At 42.9% G+C, this 24,936-nt stretch overlaps 1 long non-coding RNA gene across 2 annotated transcripts in view; it reads left to right on the top strand.

The window, feature by feature from the left end:
* The first annotated feature begins 788 nt into the window (after window positions 1–788).
* LOC115279114 overlaps window positions 789–24,936 on the top strand; it is a 131,120-nt gene continuing 106,972 nt past the window's right edge. The window contains exons 1-3 of one of the 2 annotated variants that reach the window (XR_003903217.1): window positions 789–852; window positions 2,824–2,873; window positions 22,039–22,277. This is a non-coding gene — a long non-coding RNA (uncharacterized LOC115279114). Of the gene's footprint in view, window positions 853–2,823; window positions 2,874–22,038; window positions 22,353–24,936 lie in introns of those variants that run through there. The other variant, XR_003903216.1, reaches the window with a different exon arrangement.

The raw sequence follows: 24,936 nt of genomic DNA, 5'->3' as shown, positions 1-24,936 counted from the left end.
GTGTTTTACAAGAGGCTGCAAAGTAAATCCAGTAGCTCAGGCTTTGCTGCGAAGGCTGAGCTACATTTATCTCTCATCCAGAGGGGCTCTGTCCTTGCCTTGAGCTCCCTCTTACCCTGTGGTCCCAACATTCTCTTCCCTGGGAGCTGTTCTTGACTCTTTGTGATCCCCAGCTTCCCACATTCTGTTGATTCTATTCCCTAAACATTAACTGAATCTGTCTCTTCCCTTGAAAACCCATTCCTCCTTTGAATCAGAGCTGCCACCATCTCTTGTCCTTAGTTCTGAATGTGTTGGTCTTCTAATTGGTCTCCTGATTTCAGTCTTCTGCCCTACCTATCAGGATGCATATTTCTGACATAGTTATCTGGTACAATCCTCCCCTGCATATGCTCTCCAGTGACCCTCAGCTGTATATGAGATAACACAGAGGACATAAATTCATACGTTTTGGCAGATTCAAGATATCTGAACATTTCTCAGTACTCATCCCATTAAATCTTGGATTACAAATAAGGTCAGTGGAGTGTGGCAAAGTGGTGCTTTCCCAGTTCTGGGCCTTGTTTTAAGAAGACTGTTCACTTTAGCCTCTCTTAGAGCCACGGGCCAATATGCAAAAAGTCCCTATGTCCTACTGAAGAGACCACATGGGGAAATCCTGAGACTATATCATGATGAAAGGGGCCACTGAACCCAGCCTTCCAGGCATCCCCCCAAGCTTCTAGGCACGCGTGGAGCTGTCTTGTACCCTCCAGATTGCTCAGTCAACAGCTGGCCCAGTCAGCATTGCACGAAGCAGAAGAAATCACCCTGCTGAGTCTTGATCAAATTTTTGACCTGCAAAGTCATGAGGTAAGAATAAAATGATTACTGTTTCATACCATGTAGCTTTGGGGTATTTCATTGTGTAGCACTCGTTAACTTGAACAGAATTTGGAGTAGGAGCTGGAGCCAACCTACTACATATGCCATTAATTGTAAGAATGGCTGTTTGGTGTAGATGGAGGGCCCTCAAGATGACTCTTGGTAGGTAACATGACAAATAGAAAACATACGTAAGGAGGAGGAGGATTAAGCTAAGGAGATCTCCATACATGATGTTGAAAGTGCCATCTCACTTCTAGTTGCCTATTATAAAGCACAAGAAAAGAGAGAGATGTTAGAGCAGGAATTGTTTATTTTCAAACAAAATTTCCAAGGCCCTGGGGGAGGGGCATGGGGGGGGGGACTATAGCCAGCAGGAGGTTTCTAAAGTAAGAAATGGCCCCAGGAAAAGATCAAATTCAGGGCAGAGGACACGTCATAAGATGAAAGTGTATCTAGGATTTAAGAACCTTTGTTAATCTCAGAAAGACATGATGGCATGCCTTGTACTACATTTTTGCTGGAAGCAGGAGCTCAGGGAATCTTACTGGTGAGCTCCCTCAGTAACCTCACAGGCTGCTCAAGGTAGAGAACGAGCCTGGAGCGCCTGGGTGGCTCAGTCAGTTGAGCGTCTGACTTTGGCTCAGGTCATGATCTCACGGTTCGTGGGTTTGAGCCCCACGTCAGGCTCTGTGCTGACAGCTAGCTCAGAGCCTGGAGCCTATCTTCGGATTCTGTGTCTCCCTCTCTCTCTCTCTCTGACCCTCCCCTGCTCATGCCATCTCTCTCTCTCTCTCTCTCAAAAATAAATAAAAACATTTAAAAAAAATTTTTTAAAGGTAGAGAATGGCCTGTTTCAGAAAATCTAGATCTCACTTCTTCCTGATGAAGAGGATTATAATTTTCTACAGATGAAACCCACTCAGTTTTCAAAGTGATTGTATCAGCTTGGGCTGAAATGGGCAGAGACAGTATACAGTGAAAAGAGGACTCTGAGCCCTCAACCTTCTACTTGGAGGAAGAAGCCTGAGAAAGCTACATTTAGTCTAAGAGGCAGGCTATTTCAAAAAGAAAAGAAAAGAAGACTCAGGGGAGGGGGGCAGAATCAGTAACTGTGGGAAATTATTCCCAGGGGCAGAAATGGGCCCTAATTAGAAAACTGATGGCATCAGCTTAGCTGGAGGTGAGCATGTCTATGAGCTGAGGATGGCTACAGACCCCCAGTGTGTCCCTTTTTGGAGTGTCTATGACAGTCACCCTGCTTCTACACTACCACTGTAGGGAACGTTTGGGTATGTGTACAAGGGTAGATAATGAATAGTATTTTTATTTCATGTGTGTTCAAATGAGGAAGTACTTGGGGGTCCACAGATTCACACACAGCTGTCTGCATTTAGATGGTGAGATCCTGGACTTCAAATAATGGTGCAACGTGATGAGAGCTGAATGGTTTTCAGGGAGGATGAAGGCATTTTGCACGCAGAAGAAATAGATGTCGTTTGAGGCCAGATGGATGGCTCTGGAAGATCTAATATGGTCACGCATTCTTTAGAACTGTCCTCATCCAGAGATGGGGTCTATTTCCTCTTCCTCTGAGTTTCTTATGGCTTTGACCAACTGAGTGCAGAAGGAGTGACACTATGTTAGGTCTAATCTTAGCCTTATGAAGACTGGCAGTGTCCACCATGGATCTCCAGAACCCCTGAGCTGCCATGGGAGAAGCCTGACTCCCTACTGGAGGGAATAAGTACAGAGAATATGAGGAAGGTGAGGGTCCTGGTAGAGCCCAGCCTGCTAGCCAAGGCATCTGTCATATAAATGAAGGTATTCTAGACCCTCCAGATTAGCCCAGCTGCAAAATTAACATCACCAAGAGATGGCAGTTGTATTAATTTCTTGTTGATGTGGTAACAAATTACTACAAACTTGGTGGCCTAAAACAACAAATTTATTTTTCAGTCATACAGATGAGAAGACTGACATGGACCTCATTGGGCCAACATCAAAGTGTAAGCTGGACTGTGTTCTTTTTTCATTTATTTTTTTAATTAATGTTTATTTTTGAGGGAGAGAGAGAGAGACCAACTGACCACGAGTAAAGAAGGGGCAGAGAGAGATAGAGACCCAATAACCAAAGGAGGCTCCAGGCTCTGAGCTGTCAGCACAGAGCACTATGTGGGGTTCAAACTCACGAGATGTGAGATCATGACCTGAGTCAAGGCTGGATGCTTAACCAGCTGAGCTACCCAGGCATTCCTGTGTTCTTTTTTTAGAAGCTCTGGATAGAACCAGTTTTCTTGATTTTTCTAGCGTCTAAAGCCTGCTCACATTCCTTAGCTTCTGGTTCCTTTGCGGTGTCTTCAAAGCCAACACCAGTGGGTTGCATCCTCTCACACTGCATCATTCCTACCTTTGCTTCTGTCTCCCTTATCCATGTGTGAGTTCTTTTGTGATTACATTGGGCTCCTCCGGCTAATACAGGATAATCTCCCTGGTTACCATCAGCGATTAGGACACTTAATGACACCTGCAACTCAAATTCCCCTTTGCCGTGTTCTATAACCTACTCCTAGGTTCCAGGAATGAGACATGGACATCTTTGGGAAGCCATTGTTCTGCCTATAGTACTGCACCAATAAGTGGCAAATGCGACATAAGATCTGCCCAGCTAAACCATGCCTGAAGTTTTGATTTTTAAAAATGATGTCAAATAAAATTAATGTTATATTGAGACCCTCATTTTTTTTTTTTAGTAATTTCTAAGCAGCAACAGACAACTAGAAAATTCTAACAGAAGTCAGACCAATAAATTAAGTGTACCTGTACTGGGTGGGGGGAAGGGTAGTGGGGGTGACATGGCAAAGTGATAGACCTTTTGTTTTTTTATTTTTATTTACTTTTAATTTTTAATGTTTTATTTATTTTTGAGAGAGAGAGTGAGAGAGAGAGAGAGACAGTGTGAGCAGGGGAGATCAGAGAGAGGGGGAGAGGAGGTCAGAGAGAGAGGGAGACAGAATTCGAAGACAGCCTGCAGGCTCTGAGCTAGCTGTCAGCACAGAGCCCAATGCAAAGCTCAAACCCACAAACCATGAGATCATGACCTGAGCCAAAGTTGGACACTTAACCGACTGAGCCACCCAGGCATCCCGGATAGACCTTTTCAAATCAGGTAGTTGCAACTTGTACTTTTTTCCTAGCAGCAATTTATGTTTGTTAAATAAAAATTTGCATCTTGCATTTCTATATTTTCTGAGTTTCCATGAGAACAAACAAATTTTAGTTTTTATGTGGGTCCTTGGATATTTATATGTTACACACATTAAAAAAAAATCACTAAGTGGGTAGAGCACATTGACCCATGGTCTCTGATATTAGGTAGATAGATGAGGCTTTTCAGTGACCTACCTGCTCACTCTGCCTTCCATCTTTCCCCTTCAGTTAGTCTTATCTCTTCAGGGTAGACGGCAACAACAGGATCTGAATCCACTTCTAATTTCAAGTTCATAGTCTGTTTCACTCTAGCATTCCCTTTCACATTCTCAGAATACAGAATGTTTTATACTTCTTACTTCTTCCCACTCATCTACATCTGACAGATGGTTGGTCTTCTGATGTGTGCCCAGTAGATGGCTATTGAAGGATTAAAAGGGCACCTAAATTTATAGAAGACCAGAAAGTCCTGCTTCTCCAAGGAGGCTGCTTGGAGCTGAAGCCAAGAATCTAAATGGCATGTAGAATGATTGGATCTGATGGGCATATCAAATTGAGGAGCTCTCTGTCTAACTCCTGACTAAGATTTGCTCCAGTGGGAACCCAGACACAACACCAAAAGTAGTATTAAGGGAATGCCCTAGAATATGAAAAGAGATTCTAGCTCCCAGAGTCTTAATTATGCAGAATTTCGCACCTAGGCCTCCCAAAAAAGCAGGTTGGCAAAACACATCCAAGGACGATTCAGATTTTAGATCTTGGCTTATACATTTTCACTTCCCATGGGAAGCTTCTGTTGATATGGTTGTCCCTTCCTCCCACCCCACCCCCTGCACCCCCCTGCCCCCCACACACATACACTACCCTGCTTTGGGCTCCGAGAGCATGCTATACCTCTCTTTTTTTTAATACCTCTCTTTTTATAGCATTATCATGCTCCTTTAGAATTACTTATTTAAATGTCTTTCTATCTCCTTTGACACCATAAATGCCATAAAGGCAGGGACTATGTATATAGTGCTTATCATTATATTCCAAGCATCTAATTACAGTGTCTGGTAAACAGTATACATTCATTATATATTTGTTGAGTGAATCAACTCGGCCTTTTGCAAGGCAGTTGCTCTTCTTTCTTTTCTTTATTTCATTTGCTCCTACTCATCCTCTAGATCCTTACCTGCTCTTCATGTCCTCAGGAAGGTCTTCTCCAAGCTAGCCTTCTAAGTCAGACTCCCATTTTTATGCTTTATTATAATCTAGTATTTCTGTCATTGCTTCTTCCACTATTGTAGTTTTATATCTGATTGGATGGTTGTTCCATTAACGCCTGTGTCCCCCACTCTCATGTAAGATCCAATGATGCAACAAGTTTTTATTGCATACATTAATAAACATGCTATAATTTGTTCCAATAATATCTGCATCTATTCTTGGTTAGAGGTTTGGTTGGAAGGTAGAGAACCATGGATCATTATTTCAATGAACTGGAAAAGAATACAAGTTCACGGCTTCCTATGCATTTAATCTTGATCACTTGAGCCATGACTTTCATGCCTTTGAAATATGGACAATAATCTCAAAGCTGAAAATGGTTACTTAGCAGAGAGCATTTGCTCTATGTCAGGCAATGAGCCAGGCATAAAGATACCATGAGCATTCCCTTTTTGTATATAAAACCTATTGATGAAGATAAGCAAAATGTATGCCATCTGCATCAGAATCACATAGTCATGGGAATGGTCATGTTGTGCAAATACTATGGATTTTGGTGTCGGAGACAGTGGCTCTATCACATGATAGCTTTATGACCACATGCAAAATTTGAAGCATTGTTTTTACTGAAGTTGAATGCTCTCACACCATCATAACATTGAAAAAATCTTAAGCTGAACCATCATCATAAGTCAGGGACCATGTGTAATTACCCTAGTCTTAGGTAGAACTAATATTATTTGTGATGAAAACAGAGTCTTCCTCTCTCTGGGGCCTCATGTTGCCCAAAGAGAGAGTCTGGGATGTTCACAGTTTGGTCCCAAACCTAGGTTCTCAGCAGAGGTCACCGCGCACTAGCTGTGTGACTTTGAACAACTTCCTTTACTCCCCTGGGCTTTAGTTCCCTCCACCATATAATAGAGATAATACTATCATTCACAATAAATGGATGGGAGAATAAAGAGACATTCAATGTTGCTATTACTATTATAATTATATTTGAATTATGATAATAGGGAGAGGTAATGTTGTAATGGAGGAGCAGCCGGGGAATAATGAGGGCATCAAGTGAGGGCTTTCCACTGGCTGCGGCACCCAGGGGACACTACTTGAGGGAGGCAGCATTGGTGCAAGGTTATCTGATGGGTAAGCAGGGGAGAGCATGTGAGGCGAAGGGGAAAGCAGGTGAGAAAAGATGGCGCTCTAGGGCAGCACAGCTCATCTGGGAGATTGTAGGCAGTTCTCTTGGCTGGACAAAGGGAGCCCACTGTCTGGGGAGGCGCTGAGAAGGGAGAGCTCAGAAGGGACCTGAATGCAAAACCCCCACCATTTTAGAACTTCATCCTTTTCTCTGTAGTGAAAGGTGTTGAAAGTAAGCGAAGAGCAAAAGATGCATAAGCACTTAAAATTGCAGTCCCCTTGCTCTGCTTTTCTGTTCAGACCCATTTTCCTATCCAAATCTATACTTTCTTAGGCAGAAGGGGTCAAGCGCCATGACTCTGGTGGGCAGTAGGTTCTTTGTCCTCTGTGAGGAAATCGTTTCTAATGAAAATCCTCACGGAAACCCTGCTCCTTCTACTTTGAGGGCCTCTGTATTCCATTCCCTATCTTGCCCATGAAAAGTGCTTCCAATTGCCTGCCTGCCTCTGTTATTTGAAATTGTTTGGTTTCAACCATTCAACCCAGATAACTGAGCTAAACCTTTAAAATAGGTTTTTAATGGGTGTCCAGGGAAATCAGTTGATCTTGGTAAGTAAAGTTCCTCACAATCAAATGTAGACTAATTAAAACTTGACAACCTGTGTTAATATAAGCACATTAAAAATTTTTAACTCCCTAGAGAAAAAACACAACAGGGAGGCAATATTAGCCAAGTAGATATCCTTTCCTTAAGGCTTTGGAACATGTGTTCTAAAGAAGGAGATGTACAGTGTCGTTATTTTTTTTTAACTGTAGAACACATTTTTTTAAAATAAAAACTTTGATGGAACACCAATATATTGAAAAGATCAATTTAGGGCTGCCCTGGGGTGACAGGACAGGGGTGGACTCTCTTTGGAATTTTCCTTAATGTGTCCTAGCAAGCCACATCTTCTGTGCCAAGTTCCAAGGCTTCAGAGCACACAGGGCATGTGAGGTGAGCACAAGCCTGGAGTTCTTCTTCTGTGTATTCTTAAGCAAAACATTGTAGCCTTATTTTCATCGTCTGCTGACTTGAGAGTGCTGGACCAGATGATCTTTGAAATCCCTCACTGCTGCTCTGTCCTGTGGATGCAAACATTCTTTAAAGCAAATTGGGGCTGTGCTTTGAGTTGATACTCACAGGTCCCGGGGTCATGTGCTTTATTCAAGTAATGCCTAATTCTCGTTGCAGCACTGATTTTCAGGTTCCACTGTTTCTATCTTATAGGTAAGGAATATAAGATTAGTGATGTTCAGAAAATTGCCAAAGGCTGCACGGCTTGTAGATGCAGAAGCAGTAATTGGGGTCCAGTTCTCTCTGATTCCAAAGCCAACACTCTTTCCATTATGCTGTCTCGTGTCTGGCTGAGTGAAGGTAAAACCGTCTGCAGCTGGGAGCTTCAGGGCTTTCATTTTATATGTGACAATAATTGGTGCTTATGATGATAGTAGATTCTATACTCAGGTTACATCGCCAACTAATAGTAAACCCACACTCTGGGATACAATAAGCTTTTCCTTTTTGATTTAGCCAGGAGAACAACGAGGGATTTATGAGAACCGTCTTCAAACATATGAGAGGCTGGTCATCTGTAGGCACTAGCTCATAGTGACTTGTTAGATAACATATCCCTTGGGGCCCCTCATGGTTAAACTAAGACCAGTGTTCAAGTTCAGTCAGAACAACTTAAGAGTAGATGGCTAGATGGGTGATGGGAATTCTACTCCTGAAACCAATATTGCACTGTTTGTTGACTAAAATTCAAAAGTGATCATGAAAGAAAGAATGGTCCTTCTAGAAGAACTGTCTAGGGACTTAATGGCGTCCATGGGAGGTGCGGTAGTTCTTAAGCCTGGAGAGCCGTAAGCAGAGATCGCCCGTCCACTAGTGGGGTCCCTGTCGGGGAAACTCACAAACACGCAATGGGGCATCACAGGACCAGAAGGGAATGACTTTGGGATTGTTGCAATGGGAAATACTATGAGTTAATTTGCTCTGGATCCTGAATCAAACCTTGCTTCTTCTGGGGAGAGGGGATGGGTGGGCCTTCACCCTGGGAGACCGTCTAATGTAAGCAAAGCCAACATAAGTGAAATAAGGAGATGTGACTCCAGTCCCTGCGAAGTGAAGCTCGTGACCCCTGAATGCGTCACTCTGTTTCCTTCCTTCCGTACTAGATCCCATTGCACGTAGGGATTATTTGTTTCGTTTGTGTGTGGGTATGTGATCAGTTTCTGACTCCTCCACCCTGTGAGTACAGGACTGTCTCCTTCACATTGACCCTTGTATCACCAGCACTCATAGAATGATGGATGCACAGAGGATACTCGATAAGCTATTACTTAAATAGATGGAGGGAGGCTCTGAGCCAAGGTAAAAGTAGGAGCAGGTGAGGACACCGTGCTGAAAAGAATTGAATGGAATGGATTCCCACAGCTGAGGCCACTGCTCTGTTACTGGCATTGTCCCCTGCCTCATCCATCCAGCCGAGAGTCTCTGCAGACCCAGCCCCCATCTGTCCAGTCCTGTCTTGTTAGGATGAAAATCACTCTTCTTCATTCATAGGAGGGTTGGGAGTCCATCTCTTTTTCTTAAGGTGGGTGGTCATGGGGTTCACCCTGACACTTTTGCGTAAACTCCACATTGCGAACTCCTGTCCTTTCTACTCGCATATATTGCTTTGTCTAACGAAGAACCTCTCTGAGTTCCTGGGCGGCACACCAGTTCACTGTGAGACTGATCCCATAACGTAGCTTCTGCTCTGCAGCAGTTCTTGAAGGTATGGCCATGGCTACGTCATTTCAGTGTTCTGGTTTCCTAGCATAGTACCTGCTCTGGGGCAATTATTTGTGGGTTGGTAGAAAGGAAGAAAAGAAAGGAGGGAAGAAGGAAGGAAAGATGAGAAGGGGGGACAAAAGAAAGGAAGAAGGGAAGTGAGCGACAAACTCCCAGCCTACCATTTGCTTGTCTCTGGCCTTCAGAAGCTGGATTTCACTTCTTCTCTCCAAACCCCTACACCTACCAGCCGTGTCCCCCCAGTATTTGGACACCAGCTCCTGCCCCACCAATGGGAGACTTCTCCATCCGGGCCTGTGTGTCCTTTCGCTCCAGATGGTGTCCTGGGAAACTGCAGTGTTGTCCTTTACTAGCTGTGTGCCCCCGAGCAAGAAGCTTCAACTCACTGATCCTTGGTTTCTGCATCTGTAAATTGGAGTTAAACTTGACCTCCAGCCTGAGGCCTTTGGAAAGCGTAAGGGAAACAATGCCTGCATAGTCCTTCGTGGGAAGTGCCCAGTAAGTTCTTGGCTGTCTCCCCTTCCCCCCCAAGATACCGTTTTTCTTCTCAAATCAACAATGAGACATGCTTACTTTGGTAGGAAGGCAGAGAAGCGTATACAATGGAGGGAAAGGCAGGGAGCAGTTCCATTAACAGACGCAGCTGTCAGAAGCAAAGCCATCCTCGACTTGGCACCTTCTGCTCGCTTGCTTTGCTGAGCAAAGACTTGGGCCCCAGATGCCATTTGATTTGCATGCTTGGGGGAATAATAAAAGAACCTTATTATGAAATGAAATGGCCTGTGATGTCATTGAAATGCTAGAGATTGCTGCAGGGGGAACGTTAGTGTCCAGTGCAGCCAATGGCCCCTTGCAAATAAGAAAATAAAGCCATTTAAAAGAAAGAGCAAAAATGAAGTTTCTAGACCAAGGGATCCGATATGCGTTAACAGGGACCAGACATGAAGCAAGAACTCTTTATTTTCCGTGATAATCTGAGCAGAGGGTAAAAATGGCAGAGTCTCCCCATGGTTGGCAAGTTTGGAGAAAATGTCATCTTGGATAAACTGTTACTTTCTCACAATGGGCTTTATGGAAGACTTTTGGGGAAATGGACTACTTCAGATTTCGCCCTCGGGCACCATCATTTTATTTGGTTTGGCTCAAATAAGAATTGAAAAACTACTATTTTCCTCCAGAATACCCCCCGCCCCCACCACCTGCATGATACTAGCTGATCATTTTGTGATGGGCACCTGACTCAGCCTTGTACAATGAGAATTTTAAAGTAAGAGTTTCTCTTAATGTAAACTAAGAAAGTCAGCATGTTCTTCATTCACGAGAGCCCGTAGACCGTGAAACTTGCATGTTCCAGTCACCATATTTCCCAAAATAAAGGGAATTGCCTACAATGCGAAGTCAGCTGAGCCATGGAGAGAGGTAGGAAGGAGATATGGGCAGAGAGAGAGAAGCTGATCTGTTCAGGTCCTTGGTTTCCACTCTCCTTGAAGCCCACTTGCATTCTTGCCTTTCTCTTGTTGTCCTTGAGAGAAAGAGAAACAGACGCCACATCCTGCAACTGGCCTAGCCCTCACAGTGCGTCCTTGGTGTTCTCTTAGTGAACATAAACAATTTCACAGAACATCAACATCAAAAAAAGGCCACTATGTGACAGGGATGGATCAAGGCTAACACAGAACCACTTCATAATCATGTCTGAACACAGAAAACAGTGTGAGTGTTGTCCAAGCCACTAAATAACAACACCCCCCTGTCCTGGATGATGTTAGTGACTACATTTCTTTACCAGTTGAAGTTTAGCATTGCCCCAGCCTGCCTTCCTGATGGCTAAGAGTTCCGGAGATGACCAGTCAGAATTATGCTTTGCTACCTGAGAGCAGCCTGTCTAGAACATTCCCTCACTTCTTTGAAGCCTCCATGGAATCACCGACCCGAAGTCCAAATCCTAAAATAGGTTCTTCCCAATGTCGTCTTACATTGAGATGTATTCATTGAGTGTCTTTCACAGTGGGAATTCTTCCTTGGTTCAATGAATGAGAAATCCGGCTCGTTTAACTACAGATGTGTTCCTGATGGTCTTTGGCTGGAAGACATTGACCTGCTGGTTAGCCCAATCCCTGATCCCCTCGTATAAACCTGGTATTCATCTGATTAATTTTCCTTTTTCCCTAAGCTAGTCCAAGCTGGGTTCCTGTCACTTGCTACCAAAGGTCCTGACTACTGTAATTCAATACAATACATATAAATCACACAGCATTTGTATTCTTCCTGGAGTTAATCAGTTTCGCCTTTCCAGTCCTTTCCTTATTGAAATCTCATTCATTCTACAGATTGAGTTGGCACTGTTCACAGGCACCATACTGGCTGCTGAGGGCGCAGAAGTGAATACAAAACACAAGCTCTCTGGGCCCGTGGATATTACGTTCTAATGTTGTGTGGTTCACTCTGGCTGGAATGGCTTTCCCCCTCTTGACAAAATGCTACTTATTCTTCAAGACTCCATTTAAATGCCACCAGCATTGGAGAGACTCCTAAAATTATCAGAACAAAGCACATTGTGTTTATAAACAATGCAGTAAAAAGTCTATAATATAAAGCTAAGTGAAAAGGGGGAGAAAGCAGGAGCACAGCAGTGAACATGCCTCGAAGTCTTGTTCTGTTGGGGCTTACGTGCCAGTCGAGGGACTAGGTAATAAGCAACATTATATGGCTCTGATTTCGCATTTTCATGTGGTCTTGGCTGTGGGGAACCACGAAATGTGGTGGTGTTGGGTAGAGGGAGTGAAGATGGACACAAGGAAGTGAATTCAGAAGCTTTAGAAGCCAGGTGAGGGGCAATTGGGTGGCTCAGTCAGTTGAGCATCTGACTCTTGATTTCAGCTCAGGTCATGATCTCACAGTTCATAGGTTCAAGCCCTGCATCGGGCTCTGCACTGACAGCATGGAGCCTGCTTGGGATTCTCTCTCTCCCTCTCTGTCTGCCCCTCCCCTGGTCACGTACCTCCCAACCCTCACCAACCTCAAAATAAATAAATAAACTTAAAAAAAAAAAAAGAAGCCAGCAAGATGAAAGAAGAAGGCCTTAGTCGGAATGTTCCCAGTAATGTTTGGTGACACGAAGTGGTTGGATCTGGGTAAAAGCTGAAGGCAGAATTGATAATATTTGCTACTAGGATGTATATAGAACATGAGGAAAAGAACGGGGTCAAGTCTGGCCTCATATATTCTGGGCTCTGAAACTGAGAGAGTGGGCTTGCTCAACTTTTACTAAGTTGGAAGCATAGGGAAATGTCTTTTTTTAGGGGAAGGGGCAAGGTATTTAGACATAAGAGTTTAATTTGGATTATGTGTTTGAGATGCCCTATTAGAGTTCCAAGTATGAGATCAGTGATCCTGTGCTCAGGGCCACTTCTTTGATTCCTAAGAAATGTAAATTCCCTGCCTTCAAATGCCTTTTTAATCCAGCACAGATAACTTTTGGATCTTTTCTCTCCCTACTTAAATCCTACCCATTTTTCAAAGAATATTTTAAAGTCTTCTTTGTCTGCAGCCACCATTTACTTTATAATTTCCCTCCACTGGGAACTGGGACAGTGAGGATGGCAGGGGAACTTGGTTCCTTGACATCCCTTGGGGGCACAGGTCCCCTGCTTTTAGCGGCTCCCTCACCACCAAAGGCCATCAAGCATTGTGTCACACATGTGCCAAGCTTGGGATGGGAGGAAGGAAGAAGAGCCATGAGCTGGTGGGTATGACCTGTCGTGAACACTCACTCCACCTACAAAAACGTAGACATATGACCCCAGCTAACTGCAAGGGAAACTGGGAATTTAGGTTAGCAGTGTGAACAGGAGAGGGAAAAGTGGGGTTCGGTGATCATCATAATTTCAGCCCCAACATTTTGAAGATGGCATTTTGCTGAGCACCATAGTGGGGTCTCTCAAGTTGAGCCAGGAGCTTCCTGGTGCCCTTTGCTGAGAGAGTTTGGAACTGTGGCTGTCGTTGGTGGTGCTGGTGGATGGCTTTGGCCATCTGGCATAAGACCTAGAGCTTGAAGAGTGCAAAGTACCTTGGCAACTTCCAGACACTTCCCTTTCCACATGCAGATCTGTCCTATGCAAATAGGGAAAAAGCAAAATCCCATGCAGAACAAAGTCCATTTGGGAGCTTTCATAAATGATGCCCAATAAATAAGTCATTCCAATTGGGCCTTTTGGATTTACCAGGTTTAATTTTTCTGCTTCTGTGGAATCCCTCGTGGGTAATTGCAGTTGACAGGTTTACGCCTCCTGACGGGCGTTTTGTCACTCAGCTCCAGCTCTGCAAACAACTTTACAGTCCGTCAAGCCTAAACCTCTTTAAGCAGTGGCAATTGATGTCAGATAATGTTCGTTGTTGTGATTCAAGGCTGAAGCTTACTCTGGCATGAAATAAACGGAATCTTTATGCAGGAAGTAAATGGAAAACCCAAGGAAGGAAGAAGTTTCTGCAGGGAGGCAAGCAGAGGATGGCAGTTGAGGATCCAATATGGTGCCTGGCATGTGTGGGCACTCCAGAGCTGGGCAGCCTGAGGGAGATTGTCACGGCTGCCAGGAGACAGGCCTGGGTTCAAATGTGGCCACTTGGGTCAGTCAGAAAACGTGCCTGAGCACCTACCTTGTTTCTGGTATTGAGGTGACAAGCTGGAGCCCTTTGGTAGGAGGTCTAGAATCATAATTTTCTCTGTCCTATACCAAGAAGCCCTGTCACCTCCCAGGGCTCTCAAAGTCAAATGACTGTGCCTTCCCCATATTGTACATGTTAGTCTGTCTCATCTAGTAGACTGAAGTAGAGCCATCTCAAGTGCCCATTAGAAAATACTCAGCTTCTATCCCTTGATTCTAAGCCCCAGATAGCAATATTTAATTAATCTACCAGGTTCAAATCTAGCAAAGCACTAACTTCTCACAGTGTTGGCGAGGGCTCCTCCAACTCACTCTCTGCACCCCAAGCTGACCGTTATTCTCTTGCACTACTGCCCCGCCTCCACCTTACCAGATGGCATGCCACCATGACTGTCACTGTCCCATTAATGTCACTCAGGCACTTGTGTGGTCACTTACCATTCCTGTTCCCTGGCCTGGGCCTCACCTGCCCTCCTGTGAACTATACAAACAAGTGAGATGAGGGAAAACACTCAGAGGATGCATCTTCATTCAGATGAGAGTCTTCTCCTAGCTTTTCCCCTATCTCCTCTTTTAAAGGGAGTTGTCTTGTGATGGTCAAAACCTTGAAAGAAAGATGGAGTCTTGAAGTTCTTTTTTTGAGTTATTATATTTATTTATGAATTTATAATGTTTCAGATGTATGACAAGGGCAAGAAAAAAGTGGGCAGTGGGAATATTCAGTGAAAACCTCACACCTCTCACAAGGATATGCTTTGCCCCATGATGGAGTCAATGTAGTTACCACCCACACCCCCTTCAGTCTGTATTGTTTCTAATTAATGCCAGTGAAAGAGGCCACCAGCCGACTTCTTCATAGTCTGTCTTCCAGCCTGGGGTGAATCACGTACTGAGGCCCTTTCTGTCCCAGCCTGCATGTCTCTTTCAATCTAATGGGACCAATTTACTTCCCAAGCATCTTCCAGTGGTTATCAGGAGCGTGGCAGTCTGAAGACAATTTAGGAGAAAAACAACCTCAAACCTTTCAGGATGTGCCATGGCTTTTGTATCCAATTTGCTTTTCTGAAGAGAAATCTCTGTCTGAAGCATCAGCTTTTGGGTAACTTGATTGCGTTCACAGCCGCTCCACACACAAAAATAAATAAACAAAGGGCGATCCTGCCTTAAAGTCAAATTCAGCTGTCACAGTAGAAGCAAAATCTGTTTGACTTTTAAAATAGAAATCTACCTTCTTAAAAAAATCCAACTCCATTCTCATTCTCTTTACATGTAGATATGTGTAGTATATGCCTACTTGCCCATATCATGCACATTAATGTACACATGCATAGTATGTAGGTGTGTGCTATGCACATAGACACATGCACATATAACATATGTGTTATGTATAGGCTTTGAGAATGACACCCAAGTGAAACAGTCTTTTAGCATCACTCATTGTCACTTGTGAATTAGGAAATGCGATTTTCTTGCATTCTTCAACTTTAAATTTCTACCTCCGTTCTTGTTCTCCATGTCTGTGCTCATGCAAGACCTTGAACGTGTCAGTTAAGGTTTCCAAGACCTTGTGTTCTCTTAATGCAATTTCAGCCACTAATATATGAATGGTCCTCACAAATTATAAAGTGCTTTCACACACTTTATCTTTTTTGCCATGTGGAACAACCACCAACTGGGGATGATTCTACCATACTTAAAAAAATGTTTTTATTATTTATTTATTTTGAGAGAGAGAGAGAGAGAGAGAGAGAGAGAGAGAAAGAGAGAGAGAGGGAGGGAATCCCAAGCAGGCTCCCCTCTGTCAGCACAGAACCCAACGCAGGGCTCGATCTCACAAACCATTAGATCATGACCTGAGCTGAAGTCATGAGTCAACTGCTTAACTGACTGAGCCACCCAGGCGCCCCTACCACACTTATTTTTAAAGATGAAGAAGCCATGGCTTAGAGAGGTTGACTTACGTGCTATGTAACACAGCTGGTGGATGGCAGAGCCTGGGAGAGCAAGATTCTAACTCCTACCATCCTTCCACATCATGCACCAGCCAGGAGGGCAGTGGGTGAGGCTGAAGGGAAGGAAGTGATGGGGCAACAAGCTAAATGATCATCAAATCCTCTTTCTTTTGTGACATGGTTAACAGAGAATAGATAACATTCTATATGCTGAATATATGCAACCCCATTTATTTTGTTTATTACGTCACTACCCGGGAAGCATTAGGAAATGTATACAGAGATTCAGAAAGTCCATTTGAAATTCATTTGCCTAAAGTTTCACAACTGGTAGTGACATTAAGACTTGAACCTGGGTCTGTGAAGCCCGTGTTCCTCCAACTATCCATGATGCATTTTAAAGAGAGAGCTCAGCAAGGAGATCTTCCATTAACTGATGTGTTATGGTACCTTTTATGGCCAACGGAACTGACTACCCTAGACGCTAAGTTCTATTTTGCCCAAGTCACCTGGCCCATAACCCAACCTCCAGAGGTTAGGCCAAGGCCGTCTTCTCACTAGCTCCTCACCATAATCACTCACAGTGCCTCCCACGACCAGTTTTTGAAAAACTTCCAACCTTATTACCTCTTAGAGAACTTTTTTGCTGAAATCTCTTGAGGCAAGCTTTACCACTTTTTCCCCTCTGCTTTTCTATGATTAGGGTCTTTCTGACACTTGGCTGCTATTAAGTTTCTATTACTCTGTAGCACACATCATGCAGAGGTAAGGCCCCCTTCATTGAGACAGAGTGCTTAGCTTTTGGAGCCACCGGTATACGTTTTAAATGCAGCTGGCTCTGCAGATCCTAAGGTGGCATTGGGTTTAGCCCTGGGATTGTCTCATAAACCTCGATTCTATTATAGCTAGTGAGGCAGGCCTCGCATTAAATGGTAGTGTTGATAGATCAGTGTAGAACAATATGTCTGTAATTGCTCCAATAAGCTTTCCAGAGCAAAATATTTGGAAGGAGTTGTTCTTGTGTGTGCCAGGACAGAACTTACTTAAAGGGAATTATGAGCAATGGGGTCTCAGCCAACACAAAAGTTAAAGTATTTACATTTCTGTGTAAGTGCCGGTTGACCACTTTGGGACTTGTAGTACAAGCGTTTATTCATTACTCAGCCACCTTAGACATTCACACAATATTTTACATTGGGACACAAGAAGGGAGCAGGCCTTGCAAAAATACCCAAACACACGCATGAACTTATGTATTTTATGCTTTGTTTCTTCTCTTCCCCTTGAGAGTGAAGGTGGAGATGGAGGACTCATTAAACTGTTATGTGATGGGTGCTTTACATGAAAAACCCTGCGCAGTCTTCTTGGTGTGATGAAGATGATCATTCTCATTAACAGATGGGAAAACTGAGGCTCAGCCAGGGGAAGGGACTTGACCATGGCAACAATGCTGGGATCCAAACTCAGGTGTCTCTGGTAAAAGGTATTTTCCACTGAACCATGGGACCATGTTGAAGTTTTCCCCTGAGCAAGGCCATTCTTGTGAGCTCTTAAGATGGCTTCTGTTTCTCCAGCATCATATAACCCTTCACCCCACAGTGCCCGGTGTCAAATCTCTGGTTCATCCAACCTTGCATTTAGTGGATGATGATGTCAAAGTGATACTGTAGAGAGAGTAGTCAGTAGCCAGCACAATGCCATTCTCCATATACAACCGAGGGTTATTTGGTGCTGCTTCCCAATTCTTTATGGTGATTCTTTCTACTCTATATTGTCCTTCAAATAATCTCAGTTTTCCTAGGGTGTATGTTTGCTTCCTTTCTGATTCAACTGTATGCAACTCAGATGTAGGCAACAGACATATTACTAGAATAGGAGTTGATAGTTTTAGGTCTAGTCATGCCACGTACCGATTGAGATGGTGTATTATGTTACCTCAGTTCTCTCAGCTACAAAATTCAGTTAAATAGTAACTGTCCAACTTACCTCTCAATATTTATATCAACTATGGGATGAAAGCAGAGGTCACATGGATGTGTGGTAAATGCTATCAGTACAGACCTTACAGTCATCCATTAATCCTAAACGTATCCTCTTGAAAAATTACCAATTGTCACCTTACCTTTCTCCAATCTGTAAAATCAAGACTGGTAGGAAGTGTGTTCTCTGTACTCTCTCCTGTTGATAGTTGTGTAGATTTCAACTACTTCCTCACAACTGGAAATACATTGTTATCGCCACTTGCTTTTGCTTTTTCTTGTTTCCCTATTTCCCCCTTATATGTCTCCTTCTCTGTCTCTCTCTGTTCCTCTCTCATATTGTCGAGAGGAGAGGAGGAGAGAGATGTGCTCCTGTGATTACAAAGAAAGAAGACATGACACATGATCTCTGGGAGGCATAACAAACGGAAAGGGAACTTAATATTCCACTTATCTGATGAAAACAGGAAAATGTTGTCAGACATAAAATGGGCCTGGAGAAATAGTTTCCAAGGTGGATAAAACAACATGATGTTGGTTTGTAACCTTGGGCTTCCCCGGGTGGAATCTGAAATTGTCCCTATACACAGAGGCCAAGGAGAGACAAAAGAAAGAGGAAGTTCACTCCAGATTGGTAGGTGACTGTTTAATAACCAAGAGAAATTACATACAAGGCTTGTCTTGGGTGCTATGAGTAGATCTTTGTGCCCATCTGCCAAATCTTGACAGTTTATACAGAAGTCACATCCACTGTCCAGATGGTCTCAATGTCTTACTCTCTCAGGCTGCATCCTAAAAAAATAGCCTCCACAGTTGGAACAAGGGCAGATTTCACCTTCCAAGGGCAAGGAGGAGACTCTGATTGCCCAGGGCCAGCTAGCGAGTCAAGCAGAGGTCACATCCTCTCGATGACCTCCTCCAACACATGATCAGAGATCAGAATCACCACCTGCTACCCCCATTGCCTTCTATGGTGAGATTAAATGAGACACCTCCTTGAGCACACTCTTCCCAGCTCCCCCCAGCCTATGGACACTGCCCCCAAAAGAACAACATCCATCAGGAAAAAATACTGAAGGTCTGATTAATTTGGGGATTAATATATTTGGAGATGGTACACATCCAGCCATCCTCAGTGGCATTAATTCCTCTTTATAATTAATTTAGGCTCTTTGTAATTAATTTAGGCTCAGCAAAGAGTTAGCAATAAGAGATATTAATACAAAGGGTATGTTTTCTCTGTATGAAATGAGGTTGTGTTGCCTTTGAAAGGAAATTAAAACTCTGTGATGAGAACTGTTTACTCTAAAGTGAAAAACACAGTGTCGGTGTCAATGTTTTCTTTCCAGTCAAGGAACCAGAGCCCATGACTGAACCCATAGAGCCAAAACTAAAGAAAAATAGAGTCTCTCCACTGACTACCCATATTTATAGGCCATGAGAAGGGTCTTGGTTGGGCTCCTTCTCATAGGTGGAGTCTCTCACAGTGGTGTGGAGCTTTTCCTGGAAGGTGCATAGGGTTTACAAAGTGACTTCAGTAGGGGGGAACAGGGTCAGTAAACCAGAGAGGACTTCTTTTTCTGACAGGGTGATTCATCCCAGCCAACCTGCAGATGCTCCTGCTACAGGCACACATAATTTTTCAATAAAACAATACATTTCAATGGATACATCCACAAACTAATAATAAAGAGAAGGAGATTCTTAGGTGCCAGAAAAGAAACAGGAATTTAAAACCCAAGTAGGGACACAACAGTGGATGCTGTAACTGCCCTGAGGAGGGGAGTGTTAGAGGGCTTAGTACCTGGGTTAGCATTTGATTAGAGAAGGGGAGCCACTATGGGCGGTAGAGAATGGGCTTATCATAAATATGTGACTTTATGCAATCTTGAGGGTTGGGTAGACAGCCTCACAAGGCAGTGCTTCTGCATCTGGTACTGAGCTTCAAGTGAACAGGACAAGGGGCTGGGAAGTGGGGGAAAAGCAAGGATGCACTGGGACCTGTAAGGATGAACTCAAGTCTGTGTATCTCTCAAAACCCCCAAGATTTTGCTTGTAACAATGCAGGGGGCATACGGGAGATGTCGGTGTCCTTTGGCAGGGAGCTGCTGGGAAGTGTCAAGGAAGTTGAAGAAAGCTGGGTGAAGTATGGAGGCTAGGGGTCCACTGCTGACCCCGTGCTAACAAGATGAGCCAGGAAGTCATGACAAGGTCACTGTACCTGGATCTTCTAAGCATAAACATGGCTTCTGCTACCCTTCCCCCTTCCAAGTCTTGCCAAAATGTTCCTTGAGAGCATTGTGAACCAAGAACCATGTAGATGAGATTCTGAAAAATGTATTTCCAGCTGAATTAAGTTGACAGGTTACAAAGCTGTCACATAACTTATGCTTGCATGGGTTTTAAAACAACTAAGAACTTGGGAGGAGGTTCTGGGTTCATGACACATGAGGGTTAGATTCCAGACTTTCCCATTAAGCCCTGAACGCTGAGTAGATGGGCTTTCGGGCCAACTTGAGATTTCATATTGTATTTTCACGTGAATCCATTTGTCACCTGCTTTCACTTATAAATACATCTTACAAGGTTAGCTATAATTTTAGCCACTTGCCTCATATTAAGAATGTCTTTATGGTCTTTTTATAAAGATCAAGCTAATTAGGACTACATCAGTGATCTTATAGTGAGAAAATTATAGGGAGTCACTTTATCGCCAGGATAGCTGGATAAGATCAACCTTTTAAGACAAACATCGTTTATAAGTGGGCAATAAATGCGGTGTTATGGAACAAACATTTTAAGAATGTTTGTTATACAGCAAACATAGCCTAGGCTAAAGGTTGCAAGTCAAGAGTTTTGATAACTGCAATGTTGTAAATCTTTCAGTACAAGAAGGTCCTTTGCTTGTTTTAGCAAAGTTAGTTAGGAAGAAACTCTGCTCTAGGGTGATAAGATGAGAAGAAATGCAGATTTAACTTAATTTTTATGCTAACAGGTATGCTTACATTTGCTAATATTTTCCATCTTTATCTAGGAAGATATATTGGCTAGCTCAGGGATAATCTTCACAAAGTATCTGAGTCAACAGACTCTCAATTTTAAAAAGTTCTTTATGAACTGCTGAGTTTCATTTAGATTCTACTTCAGAGTTAAGTTATCTTTAGCCAACAATGAAATAAGGAATAAAGGATTTCTGATGCAAAGTGTCTGCAGGATAGAAAAACAAGAAAAATGATCTAGAAGAGAGAGTTAGTTTCTTCCTAGGCTCCAGGAAGAAAAGCTAGACCTTCCTTGTAAATACCTCAAGTGGACCCAGACTTTCATTTAACATTACCTGTGTGGGCCAAGAAAGTAGCATAAAAGTTGGCCCCAGGTGAAGATATCCATTAGAGCTCAGACTTTTCTTAAGGAACAGGGAAAACTAAGCAAAGCAAAACATGAGATGAGTTTATACCAAAAAAAAAAAAAAAAGCACAGATAATAACAAAATGGAAAGTACTTGCTGTGTGGGAGTCTGTGGACAACACAGACAGCATGATTAGTTGCCTAGAGGCTGAGATAATAGGCAATCCAAAAATGGGTACAAAATAAGCATGTTTGAATGATTAAAGACCTAGAATTAAAAATTTACAAAACAACTAAAAGACCCCTATGAATAAAGAATGGCCAACTTTGAAAAAGAATCTGTTCAGTGTTCCACATTGAAAAGCAATAAGAAGCATTGCTATTTGGTGGGAAGCCGACAGAGATTGGAGGGATTAAACATAAAATTAATCTCAACTGAAGAAGGAATTAGTGAATGGTAAGACAAGCCTGTGGGTCCTTACCCAGAGTGTAGTGCTCTGTGTGGAGATGGGAAATCTGGAAGACGTAGATGGTAGAAGATGCAGATGGTAGATTCAAAAGGTCCTGTTCTCTGTAGCGTTCCAGAAGGAAATAGAGATGACGCAAGGTCATATGCAAAGGAGAAATGTCTGAGAATTTTCTGGAATTCATGACAAATATGAATCTTTATATTCAAGAAAAAATGATAAGTACAGAGCCAAAATATAAAAATAAATCCACTCCTTGGTATATCATCTTGAAAAGAAGACCAAAGGGAAGAGGGATTAGAAAATGCAGATTTGGTGCAAAGAAATATCAGTTCTGATGACTGTGATTTCATGACTTTGGAACAGGGACACATAAGGCCAGAGGACCATGTGACAGCATCTTCAGTGCATCGAGGGAGTGCATCAACCTTGGCTTTTGTACTGAGCTAAACGATGACTCAAGAAGACAGGTGGAGGACATTTTCACAACTCTTTCTCGTCAAAGAAAGAAAGAAAATTCAAGAAGATTGCCACTCACATACCTCACAGCTGAAGAAACTACTAAGTCTGGATTCTAGAAAAATGGAAGTTGAACTCTGAGCATGGTATGAGCAAGTGAAAGTAAGAAAATCAATCCATGTGTGAGAAAACCTAAACAAATACTAGCCTATGAGACAATGCCCATGGTAATGATAATGACTCATTGGTGATATTAACTACACCCTGAAATGAGAGTGTTAAATAATGTAATTAAGGCAGAGAAGGGATGATCTGAGGGGAAGAGTTCTCAGATCCTTGTGTAGTTCTAGAGGAGGGGTAGAGACATTAATTAAATTTAGATTTTGTTAACTCCGTTGTGCTTGTAAAAGTTTAAGGGAATCCACTAAAAGCCTAGAATTAATGTCGATAGGTTATGGAAACCTTCGTAATGGGGAAGGGTAGGAAAACAGATTGGAAACCGAGTCTCAGATCATTTAGGAGATAGGCACACCCCCAGCCAAGTTTTAATTTGTTGATTTTCTCTTTGCTTGTCTGTTTCGTTTCCTTGGTTTCTGGTTTTATTTTTATTATTATTTCAATTATTCCCTCTACTTTAGATTTAATATGCTTTTCTTTTTCTAGCATTTTAAAGTGGATTTGAATTCCAGCTCTGACAATGCTAAATGTGGACTTCAGGCTCATTACTACCCTGTGTTCGTTTCTTTATTTAAATGAGGATATTCCTGTCACTTATTACGTTTGGTTTCTGTGAGAGGTAAACATGATGGTGCGTGAGGAGTATTTTCATCCACATCTAGCATATAAGGACCAAGTAAAAATTAGCAGTTATTAACCAGTAAGTAATAACAGTAGGAATATACATTTATTGACTGCTTTCACGAGGTAGGCTCACAATAATTTAATACAAGATGCACTATAATTTTTACCATTTTGCATATGAGAGAATATGAGCTTACAAAGACTCCTTGTGCAAGGAAAATAAATGGCAGAACCAGGACTGAAAGCCAGATCATCTGGACTCCACGGTCTATGCTGTTAACTACCATGGATTTGTCCTTCAAGAAAGTAACTGTCCCTTACCGTCCCTGAAGCCAGCCCCTGTGCCAAATATTTTACATGCATTATTTCACATCCTCTCTACACATTGCTGTGACTTTGATATTATTGCCCCTGATTTGCAGATAAGGACTTTGAGGGACAGAGAGCTCAAGGAACCCATCAGGTGCCCTGCAGCAGCAACACGGGGCAGTGGCCATTCAACTAACCCCTGTTATTTGACCTGATTTTTTTATGCTCTGAACTATACAGCCAGACTACCTCTTCAGCTCTTCCCCCAATTATTTTTATCAGCCCAGTTATCGCTCCAGAACTGAGCTCCTATTTATCAGGAGCCAGTTATCTCTACCGTCTAGATGTTCCGCTACTTTTGACACAGCCTCTGTTTCCTCACTTGTATAAAACAGATCCAGGAAGTCTGTATGATGGTGATGATGAAGGTGATGGCCATTGCTGTTATTTAGCACTTGTTATGAGCGAGACACTCTTTCTAAGCATTTTGCTGGTGTTGATAGATTATTTTGGCCCAAAGAATGAGTTAATCTTCAACTCCGCCTGACACTAAAAAAAAAAAAACCACCAAAAATGTAACCTTTGCCCCTCACCTTCTTCTCTTCTTTGGAGAAATTCACATAATTTCTTAGTTTTTCCACTTTCTCTACCTGCCAATCTAGGGCAAAAAAAAAGTGGCCTGTCCCTCCTTTGGGGTGAGTTCTTGAGGCCAAATGAACTCTTTACTAAGAAAACACTCAAGGCAGAGAGTCTCAGGAGGCCACACATAAATAGAGAACAGCATTTATTAGCTACTTTGTATCTCCAGGGCACAGAAGTGACTCAAGCCAGACTCCTGTCTGCTGTGCCCTTTCCAGCTGCCACTTGGTATGTTAACTGCACACCCTTAACATTTACTATCAAATCCGCTGGTTTAAATTTTGAAGATGAAGGGTGGAAGGCGGTCTCCGCTCAGGGGACCCATCTTCAGTCATTTTATGGAAATGAAACTTGGAGTTTATTTACTGCTGGGCTGTGAAATCCCAGGTGGGGAAATGCTAATTGCCGCGGGTGGGTAGACAGAGAGGCTAAGGCTGAGTCCAACATGAACCATAAAATCAGATGCACAAGAAGCCCGAATTCTGATTCTTCTCAGCCCACAGCAACCCACTTGTAAGATGGGATGTCTCGCCTTTGTCTGCTTTGTAGCCTCCTAAAAGGCACAGGTGACATACAGATTATAAACATGTACAAGCACCTTATCAGAAGTTCCCCTGTTAAGTCCCCGATGCTTTTCCCAAGCCCAAGTGGTAAACAGAAGCCAAAACAGGCACCACAGTCTGCTCACACTCCCCTCCCTTTTGTTTTTATTGATAAAAGAACTCTTCCGGGCATCATAGATCCTGTTTACTCCTACCCATGACAGTAATAACATGTTCAGTTTGATTAAGGCAGACAGGCTGTGAGTAGTAAAAACTGATAGCTCATACAATATTTAAGAAGACACATTCAGTACACACACACACACACACACACACACACAAGAAGAAGAAAAAATGAAAAGTAACCAAACTGTAGAGTAAGTAGGGGACCCTTTAGTTTAGGAGCAAATCGTCTTATTCATCTACATAATCCGCCCACCATTGCTGGGCTCACATTTTCATCTGCATTAAATTTGGAGCGCACCGCCGACTGGGGCACTGAGGTGCGCCCACC

Source organism: Suricata suricatta, chromosome 15 (genome assembly GCF_006229205.1).
Source record: "Suricata suricatta isolate VVHF042 chromosome 15, meerkat_22Aug2017_6uvM2_HiC, whole genome shotgun sequence".
In the NCBI taxonomy this organism is placed as follows: Eukaryota; Metazoa; Chordata; class Mammalia; order Carnivora; family Herpestidae; genus Suricata; species Suricata suricatta.
This window is presented reverse-complemented; position numbering and strand designations above follow the sequence as displayed.